This window comes from Hydra viridissima, unplaced genomic scaffold, assembly GCF_058129835.1.
Source record: "Hydra viridissima isolate aposymbiotic clone 2 unplaced genomic scaffold, HvirCarnegie_v1 scaffold_15, whole genome shotgun sequence".
NCBI classification, from domain to species: Eukaryota; Metazoa; Cnidaria; class Hydrozoa; order Anthoathecata; family Hydridae; genus Hydra; species Hydra viridissima.
Window position 1 is genome coordinate 2946672 of NW_028324314.1, and position 17611 is coordinate 2964282.

The following is a 17611-nucleotide window of genomic DNA, read 5'->3' on the forward strand; positions in this document are numbered from 1 at the left end:
TTAATAAAATAAAGAATGATTTTTCAAATGAGCTATTGCATCACTGTTTTGCACGTAAGTGATGTCAAATAACTTAATTTAAATTGATGATATAATTCAAGTACTTTTTTTAGTTAAAATTCCAATTATAAAATCAAATACTTTTGCGGTCCGAGGTAGTCCAGTAATTTGAGACATGAAATACATGGTCCAATATGTACATTACCAATATAAATTTGATTTATTATCAGAAGATGTCCGTATGGTCTCTATTAATGATTTTTACAAGTTAAATGATGTATCAGATTTTATGTGGCGAAAACATTATATGCATTCATATGCTTCTTTTTTTCATATGAAGTCAATTTGTATTTTTTAATTTTTTCTATTATCCATTTAACACGACAATGCTGCAGAATAAAAAGTTGATTTGTTGGACAAAAAAAGAATCAAATTTGAAATCAGCTCATCAAATTTAGTAAAGAACAACCATTAAATCTGATAAAAGATTGATAAAGGAGTTAAAGTAATTAGTTTAATATACTGCAATTATATTACATGTAAAGTATTTAAAGATACAACAATTCATCAAGTCCTAAAATTGAACAAGTCCTAAAATTGAAGTATTATATTAGATTACCAAAAAAAGTGTATTATTTTATAAAACTTTAAATATATGGTAGATAGACTGAGTCTCATATTTGATTCTTGCTAAAAAGCTTTTTTGCATGAAAAAGTGGCATTGCTCAAAATAATAAAGATAAAGATTAAACTTATCTGAAATTGATAACAAAAAATCTTTTTTACAAGTTGTCATAAAGATTTATAATTTCCATAGTAAAAACAGACAAACCAAGGTGTTTATGAAAAAATGCTAGATGAAAACTTTTAATAGGGGTATGTTTTATTAAAGACCTTTTAAAAGTCTTGGACTTAGTCTAATTCCTTTTAAAAGGCAATACCATCTGTTCCGAGGGAAAAAAATTCCATTTAGAGCTTCGTTGTAGTTTCGAAGTAATTTTCTAAATTTCCATGTCTTTTGTCACATAATCCTTAAATTGATATAAGTATGTCAAATGGTTAATATTTAAAAAATTTTACGATACCAAATAGTAAAATAAAGTTAAAAATTTATCAAGTTGAAAATTTAGATTCTATTTATTATAAAAAATTTAGAAATTGGTTAATATCTCTGTAGGGCTTTTGAACTGTGTTTTGTTAATTTTGATTTTTTATTTAAAAAAAGTAAATCTTTAATTCTTTTTGCTTCAGCTTAACCAGATACAAACAAACATTTTTGTCTTTTTTGTGTTGTTAATGAGTTTGCGTTCAGTTTTCTTCTATCATAATATATTATATTCTTTAATAAGAAAAAAAGTACTAAAATTAGTCTTTCGTTTTAAATTAAACTACCCTTTGAAGTTCCTTTAGAAAGTATGAAATAAAGAGGTGACTTAACACCAATTCCATATAATAACCCAGTCGGCAAACAGCGTTGAAATAACGTTGAATTAACGTTGAAACCTAACGTTGAATTTACGTTTAAGCAACGTTTAGAATGAAAGTTTTTTTCAACGTTGATTTATCAACGTTAAATCAACGTTCGGTTCAAACGTTAAATCAACGTTCAATCGACGCAAAATACGTTATAAGAACGTTGAATTTACGTTGAAACAACGTTTAGAATGACAACTTTTTTCAACGTTGATTTATCAACGTTAAATCAATCTTCAATAGACTCAATTATTGTGTCTATTGGACTATCAATGTATATTAAGCGTATAAAATATACTCAGTCTACAGTTAGACTATTTTTAGTTAAGTTTAGTTAGACATATATTAGTAAAGAAAAAGATAACATTTGTTTATGATATTTATATATTTAAATATTACATATATTTACATATATTTGATTAAAATCAACGCAAATTTCTTTTCTTTACTGCCACCTTTTCTAAATGAGCGTATTTTAGGAAGTCAGACAATATTCCATCAATCAAAGTTTCTGTCGCTCCATCGTATTTAATAGTAGAAGCTGTAAAAAAAAAGAAAATATAAAGTAAAAATCAAAAAAGGAAGATTTTAAATAATGAATGGAAAAGTTTCACATAATTTATAAAGATATACCTTTAACAATGCCATATAAATTAGTGTTCTTAAAACATATTTTTCCATCTTTGCCTTTCATATTCATTGAGGCCATAAAATTGTTTGAAAATATTCTAAATTTTTAAAAGATGATGTAACTGTGAAATGATTATAAATAAATAATAATTTTTCAAATATTTAAATTGAATTTATTATGAAATTTTTTCTAAAATTATTAAACAAATAAGTTTTGTAAAAAGTAATTATAAATGTGTAAAGAGCTATCAGTTAATTACCTCAGCATAATTTTGTGTATTCTATCTTTTGAAGATGTTCCTTCAATTAATTGTAGCTGATTTACCTACAAAAAACATAAAGTAAATCTAACATTATGGTTTGGGTCAAATATGATATCAAAACATTGAACTATTTCAGATCTCTAAGACAAATTTTAATAAAGTGATCCAGGATTTTTCTAGGACAAATTCCAAGTTCCAAGTATTTTCCAAGACAATTTTTTTCTATATAATTCAAGAATTTTTTAATGTTTTTAAGGGCTGTTGTCCATCTTAACAATCTTTTTTTAACTAAAGGGTAATGTTCAATGACTAAATAACTATTTAATAAAGTACTTATTATAACTCACCCATGATGAGCGCACTTTTTCATCATCTAATGCTTTATCCACTTTAGTGAACTCCACTTCTGATAAAATAACCCTTATTTGGCTTACAAATTCACTATTAGAAGCAGGCTCAGTCACTGTTTTGATTTCGCATCTCATTTCTTACATTGGTAAGTAGATACAACACTTTCTTTTGAAACTCTACAAATTTTGTTAAGTTTTAAAAAATAATTTTAGTATTTGCATAGTAAAGAAATTTTTCAGTTTTTAAAACTTTTAAATCTTATATGAATTTTATATTTCTACAAAAAAAAAAAAATAAATTTAAATAAAAATTTACTTTAAAATATAAAATATCATACTGCCTTCAGACATTGGAAACTTATCAACTTTATCTAATTTCTGTAGTTTATTTCTATATTTCTTAACTTCATTGTGTGGTAAATTGTTTTTAACTAATTTCTTTATACAAATTGAACTTAAAACACATAGATTAAAAAAGCTTTGTCAACACTTTGTATCACTCAGTTGAATATTACACTTTATATTATAATTGTATCTTTTTTTTTAAAATAACACAATGTTATTTTAAATTAATTAAATAAATTTAATGAGACAATAACCTTTATCTTGAAAAGAAGAATTGATATCTTCTTGGAAAAACTTTTGGCAAGGTGAGTTTAGGTTCTTTCCATACGCATCAACTTTTGACTCTAAAGTTATAAATTGAAAGTAAAATTAAGTTACACAAACTATTAAAATATATATTTCATAAATACAACGACATGATAACATGTCATTGTTTATATGAAATCATATATACAATGTATATATGATTTCTTAATAAACTTAATATATATGTATGTATGTATGTATGTATGTATGTATGTATGTATGTATGTATGTATGTATGTATGTATGTATGTATGTATGTATGTATGTATGTATGTATGTATGTATGTATGTATGTATGTATGTATGTATGTATGTATGTATGTATGTATGTATGTATGTATGTATGTATGTATGTATGTATGTATGTATGTATGTATGTATGATAATTCCAGCATATAAACTAATGCCTACTTGGAAAATAACCAGGAAATTCTCTTTATTTATATTTTCTTTGTTTATATTTTCGAAGAAAATCAACATCCTCAATGTCACTTTTTTCTTCTGTGGTTGTGAACTCAAAATTTTCACAATCCTGTTTGCTTTCTGTGGAAATGAAAAAGTTATAACAACTCTTTCTCTTAGCCCATTAATTAAAAAAAAAAAAACTTTAAGAAATAGATGTAATACCAGAAGTGAATTTAACTTTTATTATTGGAAACTTTTCCGATTTCGTGTCATACTGAAAGATTATTAACCGATTTCGTGTCATACTAAAAGATTATTTCAATTACTTTTTGGGCTTTACTTATTTTACTTTAAACACCAATACAACTCATAGTTATTTAAAAACGGGGTTTTTTTGTCAACGTTGAAATAACGTTGAAAAAACGTTTACTGAGCAACGTTTAAATAGTAACGTTATTTTAACGTTGAGATTTGGTTAACCAACGTTGAAACAACGCTTCAACCAAATATCAACGTTGAAACAACGTGAAGATGCCGGCTGGGAAATCTATTCAAATTTTATTGATGTTGTGCATAGCTTAAATACCAACGTTATTCATAGTTTTTAAATTTTTGATTAGGAGATAATTTTAAGCATTTGTATTGTTTAAATGAATTCAATCGTTGACATAAAGTCTTCTTCTTTTTTTTCATTCTTTAAATTAGTTATAACTTTTTTATTTTTTTGTATATATATTTGTTTTACTTTTTGATTAAACAAAAAAATATTATCGCTATTAAATAGTTGACAAAACTTACTTTTATTATTATACTACAACTTACCTAAAATTAAAACTTATTATTATGCATAAATTAAAAGTTTTATTAAAACCAGAATAGAAATGGATAAATTATTTTTTCCCCTAAATTTGAAAATTTTCAGATAAAAACAAGGATCAAAAGTTTTTCATGGAATGCTTCCACGAAACACAAACTACCATCTCCGATAAAATGAAGAGAGCGATGAAACAGCAAAAGTGGCTGCTTCTTATATCCAATGAAAGCGAAACATCGAAATAATTCAAAAAAAGTATTTCTTCAAGAAATTTTTTGCTAAAAAAATGAAGCTGAAGTATTTGTGTGTTGAGAAAGTTCGTTTAACCTCCAATGAAAAGGACATAATCAAAGAGTGATTGACAAACGTTTCTTGGGTCATCTTTAAATTCCCAATAAAGTTCGAAGGCTGGACACCAAGCAATAAGTTTAAACACTTGTAGATATATATAGGTAATAACGTCACAGATGAGGATTTCGAATGTTTTTATCCATGGATTGAGCAGTGAAAAAAAGTGCGGCTTAACATTAACAGCAAAATTGATTTCATCAAATGTATTTATAATTGAATTAAATATCGTACATATATTAGGAAGTTGAAGATCCGCTACTCTGATGAATGATTTAACAGCATTAAAAGCTTTAAATCATTTGCGAATAAAACATCTCATTAAGCTCATAATTGATTTAAGATAATGTCTAAGCTTCTCTGATAAGTAAATTGAATTTGAAAGATTGGTTTGAACTTTAATTGTTGTTTGATATTGTAAATTATGTCCTAATATTACTAGATATTAACATTAGAGAAATTTGAAACTTTTTTTGTCACTCTGAAAGTATGAACAGTTTTAATCTTTTCGAAGTTTAAAATGAAAATTGGATTACGAAAATGGATAATTGATTTTAAATTTAGAAAAGGAATTGTCAAGGGGAATAAACTCATGTAAGCTTGTAAAACTGCGTAAAATCGACTTAACTGTTGATAATTTATCCAAAAAAATATGAAAAATTAATTTATAAAACATCATTTAAGATACGCGACGCTTATTAAACATTGTTTGCTATGCTACTTCAATATAAAGTTTTGTCCAGTGTAAAGTATTAACCAATATAAACTGATGTCTAAATTTTTATGTTTCTTTATATAGTTTAAAGGTTATTTACGGGATGGTAGACAGGATAAAAGAGGAACATAAAACTTGTTGCGGAAGAATTCAATGAGAACCGATTAACGACTTAAAAAGATATTCAATACTCACATTGTTTATTTACTAAGTCCATATAACAATATTTAAATAATGAAACTAAAACCTAATAGATCTTTAATAAAACAGTGTTTTCAACGTTGATTAAGTTACAAAACCTATGGATACATTATCTTAGGGTATATCTCTTCGTATTTCTCTCTAGTCCACATACAAAGTGGACAATTATGGTTTATCCTTCAACCCATATATAAATATTTATATACATATATAAGTATTTATATATATATATATATATATATATATATATATATATATATATATATATATATATATATATATATATATACATATATATATATATATATATATATATATATATATATATATATATATATATATATAAATATTTGCATATATGTAAATATTTGTATATATATAAATATTTATATAAATATGTAAACATTTATATATATATAAATATATATATATATATATATATATATATATATATATATATATATATATATTTATATATATATAAATATTTGTATAAATGTAAATATTTGTATATATATAAATATTTGTATATATTTAAATATATATATATATACATAAACATTTATATATATATATATATATAAATATATATATATATATATATATATATATATATATATATATATATATATATATATATATATATATATATATATATATATATATATATATTCACAACAGTCAGCGCTTATGTATGTACGCAAGAGCTGAGTGTTGTGAATATTCCTTTTTGTTCAACTGAATAAGACAGATTGACACAACACCTTTTTTATAATGTCTTAAATTTTTATTAAGAAAACAGCGTTATTTTTACTAAATCTGACATAAGTTGTTAATTGCCAATTATCCGTTACTGAAAATGCGATAATAATGACCAATAGGATACCATATACTGTAATAAAACTGGACGTCATTGTGTGGTTAAATAAATGTTTTTGACACCGACTTTTGATTTTGACCAAGGTGGCAACGGAAATGCTAGGAAGCAAAAATTTACTCTTCCCCTTCTTCAATCTACTGACATCATTTATGGATGACCCCTAACTTCAATAAGAACACAAGAGGCTTTTATCTATTTAAAATGCAAAAGTTAAGAGAAAGTTTACTTTATTTTTGACACAAGTTAAAAATAAATTAGGAAGGTACTTAGTAAGGTACACATAAATTTTTTCAAAAATATATGTGATTATAAATTGAGATTTTGAGGAACTTAAAAAAGGACTTTTTACATGAATAATTAAAAGTAAAGAATGTTTATTCACTTATGAACTAACAATTATTATAGCAAAAATATTGCTTCGAATGTGTGCTTTTTTTACAAATTCATTACCATCTTTGCCACATCCAGAATATGCAATTCTACTTTGAGACAATTGATAATGGACAAGTGATTTAATCTCATCTGGGTCATTGTGTTTCTTAAATGTCTTTATTCTTATTAGCCTTGAACATGATCGCTCTGTAGTACATGTTGTTATTGGAACTGTCATAATTAAGTGCACAATTTTTTTAAGCCCTGTTAATGAATCGTGCTATTTTCGTGACATTTCAAAACATTTAAAACGTCCATGAAAGATGTTACTCTTAAATGTTTGGCTTCAATTATATCATGAAACATGTCCCTATGCAATTTAACTCGATCTATATTTAGATTATCTTTATAAAAGTCACAAATTGGTTTTGGAGAGTCTTCTAAACTGATTAGAAAAGACTCTGCATTCAATAACAACAATTGGGAGTCAGAAGTAAACCTTAATGTTAAGCCGCTTCGAACAAAATTAATAACTTCTTTGTATTATAATGTTCTTTTGCTGTGAAAATGTGTGGCTCTGTTGATCCACAGCCAAATCTAATTGGTAGCTTTCTTTACCTTGGTTCTTTAGTTTCATCTAAACCAAGAAGTTTCCATTTCTCTTTCAAATTTATTTACAACATGGCAGAATTAAATTTTTCTGTCATGTTGTAAATATTGTCTTTCAATGTATCAATAATATTTATGCAAGTGTTTAAATGTAGACTTTTTCTCTGGATAACGGTTAAGCTCCTTCCAAATGTTTTAGGATGCGACAAGTAATTTTCAACATAACAAATTTATCTGCCTTATCCAGTTGCTTCATGAATCCGTCTGCTTTTGCCCCGCCTCATATTTTTCAGTCTGAGACAGTTATAAAAAGAAGTTTCGTAATTCTTCTTAACTGGTTCAGTATTGATGCAAGCGATGTGTATTGCAACATACATCGTGTAGAACGAAATGGTCTAAAGGGACATAATGTCACATTTTTGCTGAAATGTCTTGAACCAAGCAAGTCTCTTCGGTCATTCACGAATGAACTTAATTAACTCCCTATTAAGCTGAAGAATATCTCTTACCTCAATGAAATTCTTTATAGAGTCTTGGGTTACGCGATTTAGTGAATGCACCCGACAATGTACAAATAATGCTCTAGATTTGATGGCTCTTATTTTTGCTTGTAAGCTGTTATAAACTCCCGAAACATTTATTGCATTGTCAAAGCATTGCTCTCGTAAATCATTTATCGGTATATTTAATGTGGTTATTATACCACAAACCACTTTGAAAAGGGTTTTACAATCATTTTTGTTGGTACCGTAAAAACCTGGAAAATATTCTTCAACTTGAAATGTGTCACGGTTGACCGATCGAACACGTAACGAAACCTGTTCCATCACAGATTTGTCTGAAGTCTCGTCAAGTATTATTGAAAAATATTTAACTTTCCTAATTTTGGCAGCAATAACTCTGATTATTTCGGATACAATTGTTTGAAACAACTCGTTTGTTGTTTCATGCAAAATCCATTTATATTTCGTTCTCTGTAACTAAGAACTCAATTGCAAAATATCTGTAGCTCTAACTTTTAAAAACTGACTCATATTTGAAGCTTCTTCTGTATGAACTCGAATGGCTAGTCCTTGACTTGCGAGTTAGTTAATCTTTCTGTGGTAAACTTTGAATAAACGGCCTTGTTAGTTTCTTTTCTTTAAAATATTGAACAGAACTTTTAATTTTTGTCTTTGTAATAATTAACACATTATAAGCGGGTAGCGAAATAGACTAAACAGGTGTGCGTAGCGGGCAAAAATTAATGAATGTTTATATAAAAGAGAAAACGATTAGAGATTACTTAGTCTATGCATATAAATTATGAGCAATCGGACTGTAAACAATAACATAACAAAATTGATGATTTTTTCATTATCTTTATTATATAAACAAATGTTAAAGAAATTACGTTGAAGAGTCTGAAGAGTCTAAACAAAAAAGTACGAGCTAGTCTTATCAGTTTCATATGTAAACCAATCGAGTAAAATTACTTTGTGCCGCTTTTAAAGTAAATTCATTCAAACGGGTAAAAATACCCAACCCGCTAATAGACAGCAGTCCGCAAAGCAGGTATTTTTACCCGCCCCGCTTGTAATGTGTTAAGCCATTTGTACCTGTCAAGCCTGGAATTGAGAAATTTAAGGGTTGATTTTCTAGTAGCTTGGCAGGTACTTTACAAAAAGATTCAGTTGAAACAGAAAGCTCTGAAGATTGTTTGGAGGAAGCTAAAAGCGTTGGAGACGTCGGCTGCTCAATGGATGGCAATACAGCTATTGCTGAGCCTGATTACATATCTTGAATTGGGACAGTAGATTTATTGTTGGTTCTAGTTAAGTATTTCAACATAGCCATACTAATGATCCTGAAGCAGATTTTTGACCTTGTAATAAATATAAAAAAAAGAAAGATGTAAATAATTTAACAGGGATATTACCGATTTAGTTATGAAAAATCGTTCCGCAGAATTATAATATAGATATTTTCAAACTCTCTTCTTGAATGAGCACAATAGTTGGAGACAGAACAGCAAAAAATGAAGAGAGTAGGATTTTGAAAGCAGTGTATGCTAAAATGAATGAGTGGAAGTCAGGAATTCATATAACAGGTCGAAATATCCCAATTGCATTTTATAACAATAAAAAAGACAAATAAACAAGTTTTTTTAAAACATACATCTTATGTTAATATAATGCACTAAAAGGTAAAGAATTTTTCTGTCTTTCAAACGTCGGTCAATTTTGTTTCTGTTTGTTGTTTTGTTTGTTATTGTTTCTTTTCAATGACCATTTTACGAAAAGCACTTCAAAGGTCGAATGGTTTCCATAGCGGTTCGTTTTTGCCTGGCTATTAATTCTATTCAAACGTTTGTGTTTGTTTGCTCACTTGAAAAAAAGAAAGTTAAAAATAACTTATTTTATTTATTGGATGTGGAAAGCATAGGAAATGCATGAGGAAACATTGCTAGTAGACGGAAAATAATTTTTTGAAAATTTTCTATATCGGTTACATACTAATTTTTAAAATATGCTAAAAAACAAACAAAAACTTACCACAAATACCAATATCAACAATAGACAAACTGTTAACATTATTTACACAAAATACTCTTTATATGTAAAAACATCAGCTGCATTCATTAACGTAATTGAGAGTTAAATAAATATCATTTAATGGCTTGAAATTCCAGTATTCTTTTAGAATCGAATTTCTAAATAATTTTTCTTTCCTTATGTCAACAATTGCCCGTTTTTTAGTTTAGTACAGAAAAACCTCTAACTAAAAATTTTGATCTTTTGCATTTAATTTTTTAAAAACTTTTTTTTTGGTGGGTAGGGGTAGGGTCATAATTTTTTAAAAAATAACGCGTAGTACGCAAAAGGGGATGGGGTAGTTAAAGGCGTACAAGTGCGTACAGTGGGAAGGGGGGATCCAAAATCATTGGTTTTATTGCGTTCGTTATTTTTAGATGCCCCCTTATCAAAGTTCAATAAATATTAGTTTTTTTGTTTCGTGAAAAAAAAGTCCATTTAAAAATATTAACTGGTTTTTGGGGTTTTAGGGTTTTAATTTATTGAAAATTTTGTCGAGAGTTTTTCATTTTTATTTGATCAAATGTTTTCATTTACTTTATTTCATTTTTATTTCGCATTGTTACTTTGTTTTTGTTTTGGCTTTTTTTTTTTTTTTTTTTTATAAGTTTTGTGAACGCTTCGATGATTTATAAAAAGGTTGTATGAAAACTCTCATAAAATATTTATTGTATAATTAAATAGTGTGAGCAAATATTTTTCTCCAACTTGCAAATCTTACCAACAACCTGTCACAGTGTTGTGCACTATCTTAAAAGTGTAAGTCAGTCTCACAAAACACTTTCATGAAACACGTGATCAATTCGAAGCGTTTGAAAGAATGGCAAAAGTATTTGCAAAATATAATTGCAAGGAATGTGCGAAGCGCAAAACTTTTGTGGAAAAAGATTTGAACCCGAAGCTAGGGATAAAAATTATTTTGATGCGACTTTAATGTGTTTGTCATTTGTTTTGAATGCGAGTGAGAATTTCCGTATCCGTTTGTCTAAGTAGTCATTGTCAGACTAACAGTTGACATGGAAAAACTGCTAGTAGCTTAAACTGGATTAAATTACAAATTTAGTTTTTTTAAAAGATAGTTGTAAAGTGAGAAAATGTTTTCTGAATCATATTAATGATTTAATGCATGCTTGTCATGTTTGAACTCAACAATAGCAGATGAGTCTTTGGTTTTCTGTATTTCTCGTTAGCATCATATCTGTTTCAGAATTGTCGAACGCTCAAATAGTGATCGAAGAAATATAAACCATGTTTTCGAAATGTTGGAATTGCCTATCATAAAATATCTTTTCTTTCATACGAAAACAATTTAGTGCGAGTGATTTGTGACCTTAAGAGCCATTTTCTGAGAAAATCAGGCAATGCTCAAAAGTGATATCTTTCAATCATCCTCAATTTTACATATTGCGTTGTTTGTAATATTAAAAAGCTTCCTGTTAATTTTTTTTTTTTAAATATTTCTAGATCCTGAGTTATGGTTGGTCAAACTTTTGCCCTTTTAATACTTGGAAAGTCACTTTTGGGGTCTTATGATTTTTAAACTAAGATTAAAAGCAATGAGACCACTGCACCCTAAGTTTCTTTTCATATTATGGAAGTATAGGTAGAACTTTAAAAAAAAAAATCAAAAAACTTGAGGACAACCCTTCCTTTGTCTAAAAATCATAAGCTGAAATCACACATTTTTGAATTTGGGGCCTACTTTAAATACATTTATCTCGGAGCGTAAAAAGTGCCCGCGACTTATCTTATTCTTTTTTGAAAGAGTATCTCATTGTTATTTGAATGGTCTAAAGAAACTGAGAGGATATTGTTTACAAAAAACTTATGAGTCCTCAAACTGTCAAAAAATGTTTCAACCAGAGTTTAAAAATTAGCCATTATGGGAAATGGGAAAGGTCCCAAGATTGAATGTATAGATTTTCTATTACTCCTTATTACAATTTTTTTAATACAAAAAAAAAAACTTAGGGGGTAATATTACATTGTTGAAATAACTTTACGTCAAATGATGCTAAATCTGATTTTTTTTTTTTTTTTCATTTATACAATTGCAGACTTGAAAAATTTTTTTTTCCAGTAAACATTTTTAACTTGATGTTTATTGAACATAATAAATTATTGTTAGGCATTATTTCCTAATTTACAGTTATTCAGTATGGTTTATTGAGCATTTACTTCTGAATTATTCAGAACAGAGAATGAGCACTTTATGCTAAATGTACTTTAAAAAAAAACACTTAGTTGCAAAAAATATGTCAGAGCAAGAGGTTGTTGTTGAAAATGTTTGCAAAGTTAATGATTTCAAGTGTGGACCATATCCTCGTTTCAATGAAAAAAAGTTATTCAAGATACAAGATCTAAATTTGGATATCAAAGCGCACTTTGTAAAAATTAAAGTAAGAAATGCTCTTAGCAGTTGTAAAAAAAAAAACCCGTTAGCATCATATAGTAGTGTAAAACAGTTGTTGTTTAATTCCCTCAGTTTACATTGTATAATATCTAGGTTTTATGCTTTTAGGTTTTAAAGGCGCACCAAGAGACAGAATGGACAGAAAAGTCTCTTATAGAAAACCGAGGGTGCATATCACTTTCTGATAACGACTATATATGTCCTTACCATAGATTTAACTTTGGTAAGAATTTGTTTACAACCGTATTTCAACAACAACAAAATTTAATTACTAAACCTTTAAAATAAATATTTCAAATTTTGATTTTTGTTAAAATTAAAGGTATTGGCTGGGTTCCTCCAAGAAGATGCTGTCATCCAATGCATGAACTAAGTATTGGTAAAAAATCACCAGCTGTAAGAAGTGTTTCAATAAATATGTCAACAAATGTTTCAAAATATTACAACAAAAATGTTCCTGTAGGTTCCGTGTTTTGTCACAATCAGCTTAAATCAGAGCGCATTCTTATTCAAACTAAAACAAGTACTGCCACTAACGAAGAGTTAGTTGAAGACACAACTGATTTTGATTTTGAGCCTAAAGAAATTTTACTTTCTGGAGAAAAGGTTGAAGATGCTACATCTACTGGTAACAACCTATCAGAAGCACTCCACATCAGCCCTTTTCAGTTTCAGATAAAGAATAAAAAGATAGCTGATCTCAGCAATGGAACCAAAAATAATTTACGAAGAAAATTTGAAAGAGCCAAGGTACAGCTTGCAAAGAGGTTCGCTGAAGCTGTTGCCCCAGATCAGAGTGAAGACTTTGTCTCAATTGTTTTAAATAGATCTTTGGAAACTTCAGACAATGATACAGTACCTGATGATCTAAAAAAATTTGTTAAAATTTATGAAGAAAGTGACTCTATGGGTAAACATATTGTTCTGTGTTTAATTGAACATGAAAAATTTACTAAGAAGTTACTTATGAAAGTTTTTGGGTGCTCCAAATACAAGATAGACCAGGCACGAAAAATGAAGAATGCTAACATAGGTATAACTATTCCTGTCGAAAAAGAAATTACGCGAAATCGACTAGACCAGAAAAAAGCTGAACATTTTCTCGATTTCATATTTAATAGCAGCCTTCTTCAAGATATTGCATATGGAGTCACAAAAATTAAATTTGACTCAGATGATGTATATAAAATATCTCGTGCAGTTTTGACAGCTAAAATGAGTCATACAATTGCATTTTATAATGAAGTTTGCAGAAGTGAGAACTACTCTCCTTTATCGGAAAGCAGTTTGTGGCGAATACTTCATGCTGTTAAACCATCTCAACAAAAATGTTTAGCGGGACTGGATGATATTACTGCTGCAGCTATGAATGGTTTGTCTATGTTGCAAAATTTATCTTTGAAGTACAAGAATAGAGAGCTGAGTAATTTATTTGAACGCAGCAAACGATATTACAAAACTAATTTCCAGTTTAACTGCAGTGCGACCTACCCTAATTCTATCTCCCACTGCCCAATATTTGCTTTGAGTGATTTAACCGACAAGCAATTGCAATAGATTTCAATGGCACCTAATGATAAGATTTGTTATGAGTGTGAAAATTTAAACAAATCCTTAGTTGAGATAAAAAGATTAGCATCAAATAATTCAGCCGACGAGGATACTATTTATGATATTGAAATTGCTGAAAAAGATATCATTGAATATAAAAAACATTTAATGCGTGATTGTCAACAGAAAAAAGCCAAAGTTTTTGCTTTTGAAAGTCTTGATGAAGAAACTGGATTTTGGTTGAAAGACTATTGCCAAAAAGTTCTACCATCCAAATTCAGAGAAGGTCAAAAAGAATATTTTGGAAAAAAGGGGAAGTCACTGCATGTAGACATTTTCTTCACTAAGAAAAACATCATTTTACACAAAAAGGTGTATTTTCCAGCTCTTTTTAGGTGTGAGCAAGGTTTATCGGAAACACTATCAATTGCCCGATTAGTTCTTCCGAAGTTTAAGCATGACCATGCTGGTATTAATAAACTCTTTGCAAAATCTGACAATTCTTCATCGTACCATGGCAACTTTATAATGGAAGCTCTTTTTATGTTGTGCAAAAATAACCAAATACAGCTTAAGCGCTACGATTATAACGAACCTTGTCGTGGCAAGGATCAGTGCGACAGAGAAGCTGCCGGAGCAAAGTCATTGATTCGTAGCTTTGTTGATGCTGGTAACGATTTAATGTATGCAGAGGACATTTATACTGCTTTACATTACGGACATGGGCTGAAAAATTCTGCTGTTGGTGTTGCCGCTATAAAGGGCAAAAGCAAGTTGAGTGGAACAAAAATAGCTACAATAAGTCAGTATCATTCGTTTGAGTTCTTTCATAACTATATGACAATGTGGCGATACTATGTAGTTGGCGATGGAGTTAAACAAGAATATTCTAATGTCAATTTTGATCTGCAAATGTTTTTAACACACCCATATAGTGATACTGACAAGAAAATAAGAGTTTTTAAAAACAATATGAAGGAAAAGTTTCGCGAAGATAGATAACTAAATTTGTTTCACTTTTGCTCTGAGCCAATTTGTAATGGATCATTCCATACATCAGAAGAACTAGAAGAACACATGATGTCGGGAAAACACATTATTAGCACTTTAAAATCAGGAATGGATAACGTGAGACAGAGTTTTATGATGAAGATGCAAGTTCAGTCAAACTTACATAGTTATAAACCAAACTCACAACAGGAGGTATTTGAAGAAGCATGTTCTGACATTAGCAAATATGTTAAAGGTTGGGCTTTACCTACACGCAGTACCTTCCGGTATAGTATGAGACAAAAAGATATATTATATAAAATCTTTATGGAAGGTGAAGTATCTGGAAAAAAGTTTAGCCCAGAGCAGGTGCACCTTTTGATAAGAAAAGAGCTTCAAGTCTCAGAATACGTAACAACTCAGAAAATAAGATCACTATTTTCACGTTGGAGCAGGCTAAAAAAAGACAAAAGATTAAATGAACCAATTGATGTTGGTAGTACTAATGCGGATAACGAAGAAGAAGAAGAAGAGATAGCAGATCAAGGTAATAATTTTTATATCTACTCTCATTAATATATATCTTAATATTACTTTTGTAATTATAAATATTTGTACAAGTGTTTGTATAAATATTTATATTTTTCTTTCTGTAGATCAAGAAGAATTAGCAAATGAAGAATTTGAAAAGGAATTTATGAGCATTGCCATTGATTTATCTGGTGCATGGCATGAAAACGATTGGATTGTTGTTATATATATGGGCAATTGGTATCCTGGGATTATAAATGAGGTACTTCATTTTCATTCAATGTTTAAAAAAAAATGTTTTTCATTCAAATAAAAACATCTTTTTTTAAACATTATTTGATCATATTGATTGTGTCACTAAAATTTCAATGAAGTTTTACTTTTGTCAAATGAGAATCAGATTTTTCAAACTATTTTTCAAATTAGAAAAATCATTACTCATATTAGGTTCTCAGTGATAGTTACATGGTGAGCTGTATGAAGTATGCTTCTGCAGTCAAGCACCTTTTTAAGTGGCCAGCTTTTCCTGATGTTAAAAAGTACAAAGACAGTGAAATCATTTGTGGAATTCGACCACCATTACCGTTAAAACAGTCTGGAGACTATAAGCTTATGGATGATCAATTTGAAAAAGCCCAAAAGGCATTTCAAGCAACAATGCATTATGATCAAAGACATAAGGATAAGGATATGTAAAACTGATTTATTACGCAAACAATGACATAATAAGATAAGGACGTCATATAATATATTGATTAATTCCGCTGCAACATTCGGTTTTTTTTTTTTTAAATATATAAAAAATTCCACTTTTTGTGGTGGAGTTATTTTAACAATGCAATATTACCCCCTAAGTTTTTTTTTTGTATTAAAAAAATTGTAATAAGGAGTAATAGAAAATCTGTATCTTCAATCTTGGGACCTTTCCCATTTCCCATAATGGCTGATATTTGAACGCTAGTTGAAACATTTTTTGACAGTTTGAGGACTCATAAGTTTTTTTGTAAACAATATCCTCTCAGTTTCTTTAGACCATTCAAATTAAAATGAGATACTCTTTCAAAAAAGAATAAGATAAGTCGCGGGCACTTTTTACGCTCCGAGATAAATGTATTTAAAGTAGGCCCCAAATTCAAAAATGTGTGATTTCAGCTTATGATTTTTAGACAAAGGAAGGGTTGTCCTCAAGTTTTTTGATTTTTTTTTTTAAAGTTCTACCTATACTTCCATAATATGAAAAGAAACTTAGGGTGCAGTGGTCTCATTGCTTTTAATCTTAGTTTAAAAATCATAAAACCCCAAAAGTGACTTTCCAAGTATTAAAAGGGCAAAAGTTTGACCGACCATAACTCAGGATCTAGAAATATTTAAAAAAAAAAATTAACAGGCTTCTTTTTTACCCTATCAGCATTACTGTATATTAAATTGAGCGCGATTTAAGGATATCACTTTTGAGCCGACAGTACTTTTGCCTGATTTTATCAGAAAGTGGCTCTTAAGAATCTAAAATTTTTAATTCTTGAAAATTTAAAAGTCCAAGAAGGAATCACCTAAAGAAGTACAGTTTATATGACTTACAATCCAATTTATGCCGTAGATTACATAACCAGTGTTGGTGAAAACTGCCCTTCTAAGCTTCAAGGCTCCACTCCGATATGTTGTTAGATTGGTCTTTTAATTAAATTTAATTCCTAAAATGAACGCGGTAAAAAATAAGCAGTTTTTCATTTGCTAAATTGGGATGGTCATATTATTAAATTTATGCTGCGTAATTTTAGAATTTTATGCTGTGTAAGAATTGTATTAATACATAGGTCTCAAAATTAACGTAATGCATTCTAT

At 28.6% G+C, this 17611-nt stretch overlaps 2 pseudogenes across 2 annotated transcripts; one reads left to right on the forward strand and one right to left on the reverse strand.

The window, feature by feature from the left end:
- Window positions 1-1878: 1878 nt before the first annotated feature.
- On the reverse strand, window positions 1879-7340 carry LOC149878195 (uncharacterized; annotated as a pseudogene). The gene is made up of 6 exons (XR_016447515.1): window positions 7181-7340; window positions 3316-3405; window positions 2714-2893; window positions 2364-2428; window positions 2107-2201; window positions 1879-2014 (listed from the first exon to the last, which is right to left on the reverse strand). The product of XR_016447515.1 is annotated as an uncharacterized LOC149878195 (transcript).
- A 5130-nt stretch (window positions 7341-12470) lies between these two features.
- On the forward strand, window positions 12471-16358 carry LOC145199347 (uncharacterized; annotated as a pseudogene). The gene is made up of 5 exons (XR_016447516.1): window positions 12471-12683; window positions 12806-12920; window positions 13020-15785; window positions 15895-16031; window positions 16217-16358. The product of XR_016447516.1 is annotated as an uncharacterized LOC145199347 (transcript).
- Window positions 16359-17611: the final 1253 nt, after the last annotated feature.